This window comes from Triticum urartu, chromosome 2 (genome assembly GCF_003073215.2).
Source record: "Triticum urartu cultivar G1812 chromosome 2, Tu2.1, whole genome shotgun sequence".
NCBI lineage: Eukaryota > Viridiplantae > Streptophyta > Magnoliopsida > Poales > Poaceae > Triticum > Triticum urartu.
The window spans coordinates 57716561-57732070 of record NC_053023.1 but is presented as its reverse complement, the minus strand read 5'-3'; positions in this window follow the sequence as shown (position 1 = coordinate 57732070).

The window sequence follows — 15510 nt, the reverse complement described above, 5'->3', positions numbered from 1 at the left end:
GGAGGAGCTCGAGGACGCTTTCCGAGCAAATTTTCAAGGGACCTATGTCCGCCCTCCGGATGCAGACGATCTTAGTCACATAACTCAACAGCCCGGAGAGTCAGCTTGGCAATTCTGGAATAGATTTCTTACTAAAAAGAGTCAGATAGTCGACTGTCCGGACGCTGAAGCCTTAGCGGCTTTCAGGCATAATGTCCGAGACGAATGGCTCACCAGACACCTCGGCCAAGAAAAGCCAAGAACAATGGCCGCACTAACAAGCCTCATGACCCGCTTTTGCGCAGGGGAGGACAGCTGGTTGGCAAGATGCAGCACCAGTGACCCAAGTACATCCGAAACTAGGGATGGAAACGGAAAACCGCGACGCAATAAGGACCGTCGCCGGACTAAGGAAAAAGTCCGAAGAGCACGGCAGCCAACGCCGGATTCAAAAGCTCATGACAGAATTAGAAAAAGCCGCCCCTCCAAGATAACAGGGACGACCTATCCAACCTAAACAAAATCTTGGATAGGATATGTCAAATACACACCACTCCCAGAAAGCCTGCTAACCATACCCACAGAGATTGTTGGGTTTTCAAACAATCCGGCAGACTCAACGCCGAACACAAGGGGCTCGACACACCAAGCGAAGACGAGGACGAACCCCAAAAGTAGAGTACCAGGGAACAAAAGAATTTCCCACAAGAAGTAAAAACAGTAAACTTACTCCACATAACAAAACATGCGTCGCCCATAAAGGTACGCGCCCCACGGCCTATCACAAAGGAATCCCGCCGTTGGTTGTCAAAACCAATCATCTTTGATCATCTGGATTATTCTAGAAGTTTCATGAACCCAGGCTGGACTGCCCTGGTACTCGATCCAATCATTGGCGGACTCCAGTTTTCAAATGTCCTTATGGACGGTGGCAGCGGACTCAACCTAATATATAAGGACTCAATCCGCCACATGGGGATCGACCCAAAAATAATTCGCCACAGCAAAACCGCAATATGCATCTCTCATGCTTAAGAGGCCCGGTCCACGCGGCATCATCTCCTTAAAGGGGAAGCAGTGAGAACACCTCCCCCAAGCGGAGGATTGTGCGGCCGCATTAACAGCCCCACAATACAATGGCTTCACCAGCCAGAACATCGGAACATGTTATTAAGACCACGGGCATAGATAGACGAGTCCGGCACAAAAGTATCATTGATAAAGGCTTAGTGGCCATATACCCCTGCACTAGGGGCTTCACGCGTATAAAATAAGAGACAATAAAGCTCAACTTTTCATATTTTACTTTACACTTTGTTTATTTAATATAACTTTTGTTCGGCATGCCCCTTTTTCAACTTAGTTGCTCCCTTTTTACAGATGAACGTCGTGCTGCGCCCGTCCAGGATACGGCACAACGGAGACATAGGCGCAGACGTGCAGTAGGGACCCGTTCCAAGGATTCTTTTTAGATTAAGACCCTGCGTAAACCTTTTTTACTGTCTCTTGTACATACACATCCCCTGGTTCTATGACCAAGGAGGAGGCTGGCGTCTTGGCATGTGGCCACGTCAGAATTCTTGCGCGTACCTGTACACTAGGGGCTTATACCTCAGAGCGTTACCTCGCCCGCTCTCATAAAGACCGAATACCTTAGGGAGTGTTTGGCGTCGCGAGTTTGGCCTTATATGCATCAGCTCCGAGTCATGATTTTGGTCAAATGTTGGGTTGCCGGCTCTTGTGTTCGGCCCCCTTATGTTCCGCTCTATCGGCTAAGGCGGCACCAGGAGAACTACTGCGATTGTGCCCTGGTTCGGCCAGGCGATTACCTCAGTAGAGAAAGCCGAAAACCGACTGTCATGATATGGCGTGAGACTGGTGAACCACTGTATGATTCCTCCGCATTAACGAAGGGCCGCTTCCCGGCCAGGCACATAAGCACTCTGAATTCGGGCGAGCACAGTCGCCACCAAGGGATACGCAAATAGTCCCATTGTCAAGCTCCTATGGCTAAGTGAAAGTGGTAAAGCATTATAGTCCGGTTGCCTAGCTCGCTGCGCTATCACCTCCTTTGTAGGACCAAGACGGTTAGATTAAGTGTGAAAATGCGCCTTCTGCGAGCACCCCCGCACTATGTGCGTGGGGGCTGAAGCCAACGACTGCAATCTTTCACATTTTGTATATATATATATATATATATATATATATATATATATATATATATATATTAAAACGGCCGCACATGAGGTGTTCCAAATACTTGAAGGCACAAGTATAAAAGGCTAATGTAATTCATCAAAATATTGCTTTATAATTACATATGCTATCAGAACATAGCATCCTTCGAGCAGTGTGTCTCTATTACACGAGCGCCTTCAAGGACTTCCTGAAAATAGTGCTCGGAGGGTACTCGTCTTTTGTCTGAATCTCGGGATGCAACAACGGTGGTCTCCATCTCTGCCTAGTATGTCATGACACGAGGAAGAGCCATCCGTGCGCCCTCTATGCATGCTGACCTCTTCATCGCATTGATACGTGGCACCGCGTCAAGGAATTGCTGCACCAAGCTGAAATAACTCTTCGGCTCCGATCTCCCCGGCCACAGATGAGCCATGACATACTTCATGGCGAGTCCGGACAATCTATTCAGTTCGGCCCATTGAGCCCGGCGATCGTCCACTACCAGTGGATGCTCTGGATTCTGGAACTGTGACCAGAAAAGCCTTTCCACTTCATGATCTTGTTGATCTCGAAAGTATTCTATCGCATCAGCAGCACTCGCTGCCAAATCCAGATAGGTGTCCTCCGCACTCCACATCCGGTCCAACGGAGCAAACTTCGGATCGCTGAACTTCCCCCGCAGCATAAAGGGCTTTCCAGCCGCAATCAGTCCGGCCTGACGCAGCTCCTCCTTCGCAGCTCTCATCGCAGAGCGAGCATCCTTGGCATCAGCAACGGCCTTCTCTAAGGCCGTCTGTCTCGCCCGGTCTTCTTTCTCAAGAAACTTGCAACGGTTAGCAGCACTTTTTAACTTCACGGCCATCTCGGCCATCTCCTCGGCAGTGAGCAGCCTGTTCGGCTCTCAGCTCTTCAAGGGCCTTCTCGGCAGCCGCATCACTTTTCCTGGCTTGTTCCTTAGCTCGGGCAAGTTCCGCCCGAAGACTCTCCACGGCGGCCGCACCATCTGCGTCAAGCACACACATTGTAAGATACTGGCATAAAGCTCCTCTTACCAGATGCCGCCCGAGGAATTGCATACCTTGAGCCTCATCAAGCCGCTCGTTGACGAGCGCGATGTCGGCATCTGCCACGTCAAGTTGCCGCTTTAGTTCGGCAAAATCATCAGTTCGGCTCGATTCCGGACACTTCGCCACCTGTATACAAAGGCGACATTTTAGACCTGGGATTATGATCCTCTGCGCGCCGTCAATTTTGACAACGCACAGAGTCTCAGGGGCTACTATCTACACAGGGCGCATCTTGTTTATGCGCAACTGACAAAGAAGTACATTATCAAACGTACCTCAAAACCCGTCAGCAAACTTCTGACGGCCTCATGCAATCCGCTTTCCGCGGACGAAATCCTTCCAATCACCGTACCCATCAATGCACGGTGCTCCTCTGAGATAGAAGCTCGCCCCAGCAGAATCATCAGCTCCTCCGACCGCGCATCGGACGGTGCCGGACTCGTCCTATGACCTCCATCGAAGGCCGGACGCGGAGAACCTTGGGGGGTTGGGGGACATATGGCTACCTTCCACCCCTGCCGGATTCGGAGAAACCCTCCGCGACGACACCTCAGGGTCGCCCGCCTCGCCAGGCGGTACGGCAGGGGGAGGCGTTCCACTCTCCATCATCTCCGGAAGAAGATCCCCCGAAGACGAGCTCTGCTGAGAAGGGCTGAGGTCCGAGCTACAAAGTAAAATTTCGGTTAATCTTCTCAGATAAAAAGCAAGGATTTCTCTCATCCCTCTAAAGGAAAATCTTTCTCTACCGCTGGAGGGCTGATCCCTTTAAGGGCGTAGTTCGGCCGAGGATCTCCCCGGCGTCGGACCCTCTGACGACGACTTTTCCCCCCGCTTTGAGGCCATGGTCTCCGGGTCGTCAGAGGCGGCCCTCTTCTTCCCCTTAGAAGAGGAATTGTCGGTTCCTCCCTTCGGAGCAGCCTCCTTTGAGGAGGCCATAGTTTCCTTGTCCTCCCCCTCACTTCCCTCCAAAGGCACGATCTTCAACATCCTGACTAGCACGGGATCCGGCCTGGTCTCAGGAAGGGGAGTCGGACACCTGATCAGCTTTGCCTTCGCTACCCACTCCTGTTTAAAAGGACAGCTCTTTTAGGGGCGAATTTATGACAATTTCACGGATAGCGAGTCCGGGCACAAGGTTACTTACTTGAGTATCCGGGCGATTGCAGCTTAAGCCTGCGTCCTCGGTCAAATCCGGACACATTGCTTGTGGTCCGAAGAACATTTTATACATCTCCATGGGCATTGCGCCCATAAAATGCTGGAGATCTCGTGGTCCCTTCGGATTAAACTCCCACAGACGAAGGGAGCGACGTTTGTCGGGCAATGTTTGGCGAATCAGCATGACCTGCGTCACCTTGACCAGGTTGAGGTCTCTTTCTAAGAGATCCCTAATGCGGCCCTGCAACAAGGGCACGTCTTTGGATAACCCCCAATCTAATCCTTTGTTGACCCATGACGCTAGCCGTGGTGGGGTACCCGAGTGAAAGGCAGGAGGCGCCACCCACTTGGCTCTCCTGGGAGCGGTGATATAGAACCACTCTTGTTGCCACAAGCCGAGCTACTTTTGAAAGGAGCCCTCGGGCCATGGAGCATCAGCATTCTTACTTATGACAGCGCCTCCGCACTCTACGTGCCGTCTCTCGATCATCTTCGGCTCCACTCCTAAAGTATTGAGCCATAATCCGAAGTGAGGAGTAACACGAAGGAACGCTTCGCACACAACGATGAATGAGGAAATGTGGAGGATGGACTCCGGAGCTAAGTCATGAAATTCCAGCCCATAATAGAACATCAGCCCTCTCACGAAGGGATCCATCGGGAATTCTAACCCCTGAAGGAAGTGAGACATGAACACTACGCTCTCACCGGGCTGGGGACTAGGAATAGCCTGCCTTTGAGCAGGCAACCTATGCGAAATTTCAGCGGTTAAGAACTTAGCCTCTCTCAACTTTAGCACGTCCTCCTCCGTGACGGATTAGGGCATCCATCGGCCTTGAAGGTCGGAACCGGACATTGTCGAAGGTTCGAAGCGCCTGGAATCTAGAGCCTAGGGTGTTGGAACTCGAGGCGACGGGCGAATTTGTTTTGAGATTGGAGAAAAGGAGTAAGGCCTTGGTCTCTTTATAAGAGGTTGAATACCAGGAGCCCTCCCCGTAACCATTTGGGACTCGCCTTTAATCGAGAAGACATGCTAACGGGCACGATTGGGTTACCCATGTCCGCATTGATGAGAATCCCGTAAATAAAGGGGACACGATCTCTGCTTTGACAAGACGTGCCAAGGAAACCGCCTCGCAAAACACGCTGAGGTGGAAAAGTGAAAACGATTCAAACAAAGGCTTGGTCGTAGTGTGATATCACGCTGCGGAATACGTCAGCAGATTAGATTTGTGTTAATATTCTTCTCTCTGTGGCAATACGTGGAAACTGATTTTGCAGAGCCGGATACTACTCTTGGTGTTTACAAACTTTTATGAAGAAATTGGAGGAGGAACCCTCCTTGCAATGCCGAAGACAATCTACGCGCCGGACTCGTCGTCATTGAAGCCTGGTTCAGGGGCTACTGAGGGAGTCCTGGATTAGGGGGTGTTTGGGTAGCCGGACTATACCTTAAGCCGGACTCCTGGACTATGAAGATACAAGATTGAAGACTTCATCCCGTGTCCGGATGGGACTTTCCTTAGCGTGGAAGGCAAGCTTCGCGATGCGGATATTCAAGATCTCCTACCATTGTAACCGACTTTGTGTAACCCTAACCCTCTTCGGTGTCTATATAAACCGGAGGGTTTTAGTCCTTAGGACAGCTTCATCATACAACAATCATACCATAGGCTAGCTTCTAGGGTTTAGCCTCCTTGATCTCGTGGTAGATCTACTCTTGTAATACCCATATCATCAATATTAATCAAGCAGGACGTAGGGTTTAACCACCATCAAGAGGGCCCGAACCTGGGTAAAACATCGTGTTCCCTGCCTCCTGTTACCATCCGGTCTAGACGCATAGTTCGGGACCGCCTACCCGAGATCCGCCGGTCCTAGTTGACTGTTGACTAGGCACTCAACTGGACCCCACCTGTTAGCCCCTGGTTGAAATAGCTGGGTACAATTCTGTGTACCCGTAGCGATTTAACCATTTATTTCTGATTTAAATGAATTCCAAAATATGAATAAAACTTTGGGAAAATAATAATAATACTAAATAAATTAATAATTAATTAATTATGTATTAGTTTAACCTAATCATTTTAGTTAACTAATTAAGCATAACTAATTAACCTAAACCCTGATTAACCTAAAACAGTGTATGACAGGTGGGTCCCACTAGACCCACACGTCAGTTTGACCAGTCAACATCTCTGTTGACTGCTGACGTCATGCTGATGTCAGCATGCACTAATCTGGATAATGTTGAATTAAATTAATTAAATAAATTCTAAAAATGATTTAAAACTTTACAAAATCATATAAAATAAACCGTAACTCAGATGAAAATACTTTCTACATGAAAGTTACTCAGAACGATGAGACGAATCCGGATACGCAACCCGTTCGTTCGCCACACATCCCTAACCTATCGAACTCGCAACTTTCCCCCTCCGGTTCATCTGTCTGAAAACACGAAACACCGGGAATCATTTCCCGGATGTTTCCCCCCTTTCCCGGTATGACCTAGTACTGCATTAGGGCACACCTAGCACCGCGTATTGCTATGTTATGCCTTGTGTTGCTTTGATTGCTTTGTTATTTATTGTGTTCCCCCTCCGTTACTTCTTTACGGTAGACCCCGAGACTGCCGGCGACCGCAAGTACGACTAGGTGTTGAGGACCCCTCTCTCTTTCCAGAGCAACCAGGCAAGCCCCCCCTTTGATCACCAGATATCGCCTACTCTTCTCTATACTGCTTGCATTAGAGTAGTGTAGCATGTTACTGTTTTCCGTTAATCCTATCTTGATGCATAGCATGTCCTTGCTACTACTGTTGTTACCTTTACCTGTAATCATAATGCTTAGTATAGGATGCTAGTTTATCATCAGTGGCCCTACATTCTTGTCCGTCTGCCATGTTATACTATCGGGCCGTGATCACTTCGGAGGTGATCACGGATATATACTATATACTTTATACCTGATACATGTGATGACTAAAGTCGGGTTGGCTCGAGGGGTACCCGTGAGTGATTCACAGATTGGGGGCTGAAAGGACCTTTGTCTCGACGGCCCTCTGGGTGGATCTTTGTGCCGGAGCGACAGGGCAGGTTGAGACCACCTAGGAGAGAGGTGGGCCTGGCCCTGGTCGGCGTTCGCAGTTATTTCAATATAACACGTTTAACGAGATCTTGGTATTTGATCTGAGTCTGGCCACTGGCCTATACACACTAACCATCTACGCGGGAACAGTTATGGGCACTCGACATCGTGGTATCAGCCGAAGCCTACGTGACGTCAGTGACTGAGCGGCACGCGCCGGGTTGGACCACGTAACGCAACTTCCTTTGTAATGGAGGTTGCTAGGTCTGCTCTCCGGCCGCCCTCACAACTTGCATGTGTGCAATGGGTGATAGGCCCAAACCCCTGCGCCATAGGATTTAGACCGGTGTGCTGACCTCTCTGTTGTGCCTAGGTAGGGCTGTGACCTGTTGATCTTCCGAGGCCGGGCATGACCCAGGAAAGTGTGTCCGGCCAAATGGGATCAAGCGTGTTGGGTTATGTGGTGCACCCCTGCAGCGAAGTTAATCTATTCGAATAGCCGTGATCTTCGGTAATAGGATGACTTGGAGTTATACCTTGACCTTATGACAACTAGAACCGGATACTTAATAAAACACACCCTTCCAAGTGCCAGATACAACCCGGTGGTCGCTCTCTAACAGGGCGACGAGGAGAGGATCGCCGGGTAGGATTATACTACACGATGCTACTTGGTGAACTTACCATCTACTCTCTTCTCCTGCTGCAAGATGGAGGTTACCAGAAGCATAGTCTTCAAAAGGATTAGCTATCCCCCTCTTGTTACGGCTTTCTGCAGTTCAGTCCACATATGATACCCTTATTCCATTTGATACCAATGCATACTTATGTAGTGTAGCTCCTTGCTTGCGAGTACTTTGGATGAGTACTCACGGTTGCTTTGCTCCCTCTTTTCCCCCTTTCTATACTCGATTGCTGCGACCAGAAATTGGAGCCCAGGAGCCAGACGCCACCGTCGACGATGACTACTACTACTCGGGAGGTGCCTACTACTACGTGCAGGCCGCTAACGACGACCAGGAGTAGTTTAGGAGGATCCCAGGCAGGAGACCTGCGCCTCTTTTGATCTGTATCCCAGTTTGTGCTAGCCTTCTTAAGGCAAACTTGTTTAACTTATGTCTGTACTCAGATATTGTTGCTTCCGCTGACTCGTCTATGATCGAGCTCTTGTATTCGAGCCCTCGAGGCCCCTGGCTTATAATATGATGCTTGTATGACTTATTTTATTTGTAGAGTTGTGTTGTGATATCTTCCCATGAGTCCCTGATCTTGATCGTACACGTTTGCGTGTATGATTAGTGTATGATTGAATCGGGGGCGTCACAAAAACAGAGGCTAAATAATATATTTATTAATAAACAGGAGCAAAAAGCAAGGAATAAAAATAAAATTGGGTTGCCTCCCAACAAGCGCTATTGTTTAACGCCCCTAGCTAGGCATACAAGCAAGAATAGATCTAGGTATTGCCATAATAGTAAGATAGATTATTAAAACTCATTTCATATTCTCTACGTTCGGCAACAAGTTTTCTTTGAGGCAAGCAAAAGTAATCAAAAGGGCTAAATTTAATGGGACAAAAGTCCCCAAGATCAACCTTGGGAGGTACAGGTTCCTCCTTTGGTCCTTCATAATGCACAACCAATTCATCATTATAAGCATTCTTTTGACAGAATTTTGTGAGCCTATATTCAAGAGAATATCCTAGTTCATTATTTCGAATAGCCAAATCATCATTAAATTCAGAAATTCTATCAACTAAAACATTGGTAGGAACCCTTTTTCTAAGATTTTCATTGAAAGCAACATAGTCTAGAGATTGAAAACACAATATTTCTTCTTGATCAAAGAGGATAGTATGTATGGGAGGACGACAAGCATCCACCCTATAATGCGCAAAGATTTCTTTGGCTTCTTTTATTATGAATCTAAACTCATGAGCCAAAAAGATAGTAGCGGCACGCTTAACAGAAGAATGCTCAATATTAGAAAATTCCGGAAAAATCCTTTGTATGGAAGGACGCATGTGCATGAATTGTCTTTCAAGTTCAACTACAAGCATGGCAATAGCGTCCACAAGACTACTAGTTCTGTGAAGGATAGAACTACCCATAGAAGGTAAAGCACCGGCACAAGTAAAGAAATCTTGAATAACTCTTTTTCTAATAATATTACCACTACCAACACGGAATTTTTTTGTATGAAAGATGGTAGGTTCTTTTGCAGGAGCATCATAGTTTTTCATGATATTATTATTGTCCATATCGACAATAGTTTCCCCGATTTCAGACATAGAGGCAGAAGGTAAAGGACTTGACATAACGACAAGCTAGCAAATTAACACACGAGCAAACAAAAAGCAAACGGGCAAAAACAGGCAAATAGAGAGGGAGGATAGAGAGAGAGGGCGAATAAAACGGCAAGGGTGGATTGGGGGGAGAGGAAAACGAGAGGCAAATGGCAAATAATGTAATGCGGGAGATAGGGATTGTGATGGGTACTTGGTATGTTGACTTTTGCGCAGACTCCTCGGCAACAGCGCCAAAAATTCTTATTGCTACCTCTTGAGCATTGCGTTGGATTTCCCCGAAGAGGAGAGGATCATGCAGCAAAGTAGCGTAAGTATTTCCCTTAGTTTTGAGAACCAAGGTATCAATCCAGTAGGAGGCTACGCGCGAGTCCCTCATACCTACACAAAAACAATAGCTCAACGCAACCAATGCACTTAGGGGTTTTCAATCCCTTCACGGTCACTTACGAGAGTGAGATCTGATAGAGATGATAAATAATATTTTTGGCATTTTTGGTATAGAGATGCAAAGTAAAAAAAGTAAAAGCAATAGTAAAAGCAAAGCAATAATAAAGTGATGGAGATTGATATGATGAGAAGGAGACCTGGGGGACATAGGTTTCACTAGTTGCTTCTCTCAAGAGCATAAGTATTCTACGGTGGGTGAACAAATTACTGTTGAGCAATTGACAGAATTGAGCATAGTTATGAGAATATCTAGGTATGATCATGTATATAGGCATCACGTCCGAGACAAGTAGACCGACTCCTGCCTTCATCTACTACTATTACTCCAGTCATCGACGGCTATCCAGCATGCATCTAGAGTATTAAGTTAAAAACAGAGTAACGCCTTAAGCAAGATGACATGAAGTAGAGGGATAGTTTCATGCAATATGATAAAAACCCCATCTTGTTATCCTCGATGGCAACAATACAATACGTGCCTAGCTTGCTGCCCCTTCTGTCACTGGGTAAGGACACCGCAAGATCGAACCCAAAGCTAACCACTTCTCACATGGCAAGAACAACCAATCTAGTAGGCCAAACCAAACTGATAATTCCAAGAGACTTGCAAAGATAACCAATCAAACATAAAAGAATTCAGAGAAGATTCAAATATTATTCAAAGATAGACTTGATCATAAACCCAAAATTCATAGGTCTCAACAAACACACCGCAAAAAGAAGATTACATCGAATAGATCTCCACAAGAGAGGGGGAGAACATTGTATTGAGATCCAAAAAGAGAGAAGAAGCCATCTAGCTACTAACTATGGACCCGTAGGTCTGAAGTAAACTACTCACACATCATCGGAGAGGCTTGGATGATGATGTAGAAGCCCTCCGTGATCGATGCCCCTCCGGCGGAGCTCCGGAACATGCCCCAAGATGGGATCTCGTGGATACAGAAAGTTACGGCGGCGGAATTAGGTTTTTGGCTCTGTATTTGATCGTTTGAGGGTACGTGGATATATATAGGAGGAAGAAGTACGTCGGTGGAGCAACAGGGGGCCCACGAGGGTGGGGCGCGCCTGGGGGGTAGGGCGCGCCCCCTACCTTGTGGCCTCCTGTTACGTGCCTTGACGTAGGGTCCAAGTCTCCTGAGTTGTATTCGGTGAGAAAATCACGTTCCCGAAGGTTTCATTCCGTTTGGACTCCGTTTGATATTCCTTTTCTTCGAAACCCTAAAACAGGCAAAAAACAGCAATTCTGGGCTGGGCCTCCGGTTAATAGGTTAGTCCCAAAAATAATATAAAAGTGGATATTAAAGCCCAATAATTTCCAAAACAGTAGATAATATAGCATGGAGCAATCAAAAATTATAGATACGTTGGAGACGTATCAAGCATCCCCAAGCTTAATTCCTGCTCGTCCTCGAGTAGGTAAATGATAAAAATAGAATTTTTGATGCGGAGTGCTACTTGGCATAATTTCAATGTAAATCTTCTTAATTGTGGTATGAATATTCAGATTCAAAAGATTCAAGACAAAAGTTCATGTTGAAATAAAAATAATAATACTTCAAGCATACTAACAAAGCAATTATGTCTTCTCAAAATAACATGGCCAAAGAAAGCTATCCCTACAAAATCATATAGTCTGGCTATGCTCTATCTTCACCACACAAAGTATTTAAATCATGCACAACCCCAATGACAAGACAAGCAATTGTTTCATACTTATGACATTTTCAAAACTTTTTCGACCTTCACGCAATACATGAGCATGAGCCATGGATATAGAACTATATGTGGAATAGAATGGTGGTTTTGGAGAAGACAAAAAGAGGGGAAGATAGTCTCACATCAACTAGGAGTATCAACGGGCTATGGAGATGCCCATCAATAGATATCAATGTGAGTGAGTAGGGATTGCCATGCAACGGATGCACTAGAGCTATAAGTATATGAAAGCTCAACAAAAGAAACTAAGTGGGTGTGCATCCAACTTGCTTGCTCACGAAGACCTAGGGCATTTTGAGGAAGCCCATCATTGGAATATACAAGCCAAGTTCTATAATGAAAGATTCCCACTAGTATATGGAAGTGATAACATGAGAGACTCTCTACTATGAAGATCATGGTGCTACTTTGAAGCACAAGTGTGGTAAAAGGATAGTAACATTGTCCCTTCTCTCTTTTCCTCACATTTTTTTTATTTTGGGCCTTCTCTTTTTTTATGGTCACTTTTTTTTCGTCCGGAGTCTCATCCCGACTTATGAGGGAATCATAGTCTCCATCATCCTTTCCTCACTTGGGACAATGCTCTAAACATGATGATCATCACACTTTTTATTTTTCTTACAACTCATGAATTACAACTCGATACTTAAAACAAAATATGACTCTATATGAATGCCTCCGGCGGTGTACCGGAATATGCAATGAATCAATAGTGACATGTATGAAAGAATTATGAATGGTGGCGTTGCCACAAATACGATGTCAACTACATGATCATGCTAGCAAAATGACAATGATGGAGCGTGTCATAATGAATGGAACGGTGGAAAGTTGCATGGCAATATATCTCAGAATGGCTATGGAAATGCCATGATAGGTAGGTATGGTGGCTGTTTTGAGGAAGGTATTTGGTGGGTGTATGATACCGGCGATAAGTGTGCGGTATTAGAGAGGCTAGCAATGGTGGAAGGAAGGAAAGTGCGTATAATCCATGGACTCAACATTAGTCATAAAGAACTCATATACTTATTGCAAAAATCTAGAAGTTTATCAAAGAAAAGTATTAGGTGCATGCTCCTAGGGGGATAGATTGGTAGGAAAAGACCATCACTCGTCCCTGACCGCCACTCATAAGGAAGACAATCAATAAATAAATCATGCTCCGACTTCATCACATAACGGTTCACCATACGTGCATGCTACGGGAATCACAAACTTTAACACAAGCATTTCTCAAATTCACAACTACTCAACTAGCATGACTCTAATATCACCATCCTCATATCTCAAAACAATTATCAAGCATAATGTTTTTTAGTATTCAACGCAATCAAAATAAAGTTTTACAAATCTTGAATACCAAGCATATTATTATTTAAGAAAATTACCATGCTATTAAGACTCTCAAAACAATCTAAGTGAAGCATGAGAGATCAATCATTTCTATAAAACAAATCCACCACCGTGCTCTAAAATATATAAGTGAAGCACTAGAGCAAAATTATATAACTCAAAGGATATAAGTGAAGCACAAGAGTAAAACTATAGAGCTCAAAAGATATAAGTGAAGCACAAAGAGTATTCTATCAAATTCCAAATTATGTATGGCTCTCTCAAAAGGTGTGTACAGCAAGTATGATTGTGGTAAACTAACTAGCAAAGACTCAAATCATAAAAGACGCTCCAAGCAAAACACATATCATGTGGTGAATAAAAATATAGCTCCAAGTAAAGTTACCGATAGAAGTAGACGAAAGAGGGGATGCCTTCTGGGGCATCCCCAAGCTTTGGCTTTTAGGTGTCCCTATATTATCTTGGGGGTGCCATGGGAATCCCCAAGATTAGGCTCTTTCCACTCCTTGTTCCATAATCCATCAAATCTTTACCCAAAACTTGAAAACTTCACAACACAAGACTTAAAGTAGAAAACTTGTGAGCTCCGTTAGCGAAAGAAAATAAAATACCACTTCAAGGTACTGCAATGAACTCATTCTTTATTTATATTGGTGTTATGCCTACTGTATTCCAACTTCTCTATGGATTATAAACTATTTTACTAGCCATAGATTTATCAAAATAAGCAAACAACACACGAAAACAGAACAGTCTGTAGTAATCTGTAGCTAGCGCAAGATCTGGAACCCCAAAAATTCTAAAATAACTTTCTGGACGTGAGTAATTTATCTATTAATCATCTACAAAAAGAATTAACTAAATATCACTCTCCAAATAAAAATGACAGTAGTTCTCGTGAGCGCTAAAGTTTCTGTTTTTTTACAGCAAGTTCAACAAGACTTTCCCCAAGTCTTCCCAACGGTTCTACTTGGCACAAACACTAATTAAACACAAAAAACACAACCAAAACAGAGGCTAAATAATTTATTTATTAATAAACAGGAGGCCCACGAGGCTTGCAAAGATAACCAATCATACATAGAAGAATTCGGAGAAGATTCAAATATTATTCATAGATAGACTTGATCACAAACCCACAATTCATCGGTCTCAACAAACACACCGCAAAAAGAAGATTACATCGAATAGATCTCCACAAGACAGGGGGAGAACATTGTATTGAGATCCGAAAAGAGAGAAAGAAGCCATCTAGCTACTAACTATGGACCCGTAGGTCTGAAGTAAACTACTCACACTTCATCGGAGAGGCTTGGATGATGATGTAGAAGCCCTCCGTGATCGATGCCCCCTCTGGTGGAGCTCCAGAACATGCCCCAAGATGGGATCTCGTGGAAACAGAAAGTTGCGGCGGCGGAATTAGGTTTTTGGCTCCGTATATGATCGTTTGGGGGTACGTGGATATATATAGGAGGAAGAAGTATGTCGGTGGAGCAACAGGGGGCCCACGAGGGTGGGGGCGCGCCTGGGGGGGTAGGGCGCACCCCCCTACCTCGTAGCCTCCTGTTACGTGCCTTGACGTAGGGTCCAAGTCTCCTGAGTTGTATTCGGTGAGAAAATCACATTCCCGAAGGTTTCATTCCGTTTGGACTCCGTTTGATATTCCTTTTCTTCGAAAACCTAAAACGGGCAAAAAAACAGCAATTCTGGGCTGGGCCTCCGGTTAATAGGTTAGTCCCAAAAATAATATAAAAGTGGATAATAAAGCCCAATAATGTCCAAAACAGTAGATAATATAGCATGGAGCAATCAGAAATTATAGATACGTTGGAGATGTATCAACACCATACTCTCCTAGGTTGTGAAACCAAGGCTATGACTACCAAAAGCTATGGAAATCAAAGCAAATGGAGACCAAAGCTCTGATACCACTTGTAGGATCATAAGTATGTCTAGAGGGGGGTGATTAGACTACTTGACCAAATAAAACTTATCCCTTTCCCAATTTTAGTTCTTGGCATATTTTAGTAACTTTGGACAAGTCAAGCAATCTTAACAGAATTCAAGCAAGCATGCAAAGAGTATATGAGCAGCGGAAAGTAAAGCATGCAACTTGCAAGAATGTAAAGGGAAGGGTTTGGAGGATTCAAACGCAATAAGAGACACAGATGTTTTTGTCGTGGTTTCGATAGGTGGTACTATCGTACA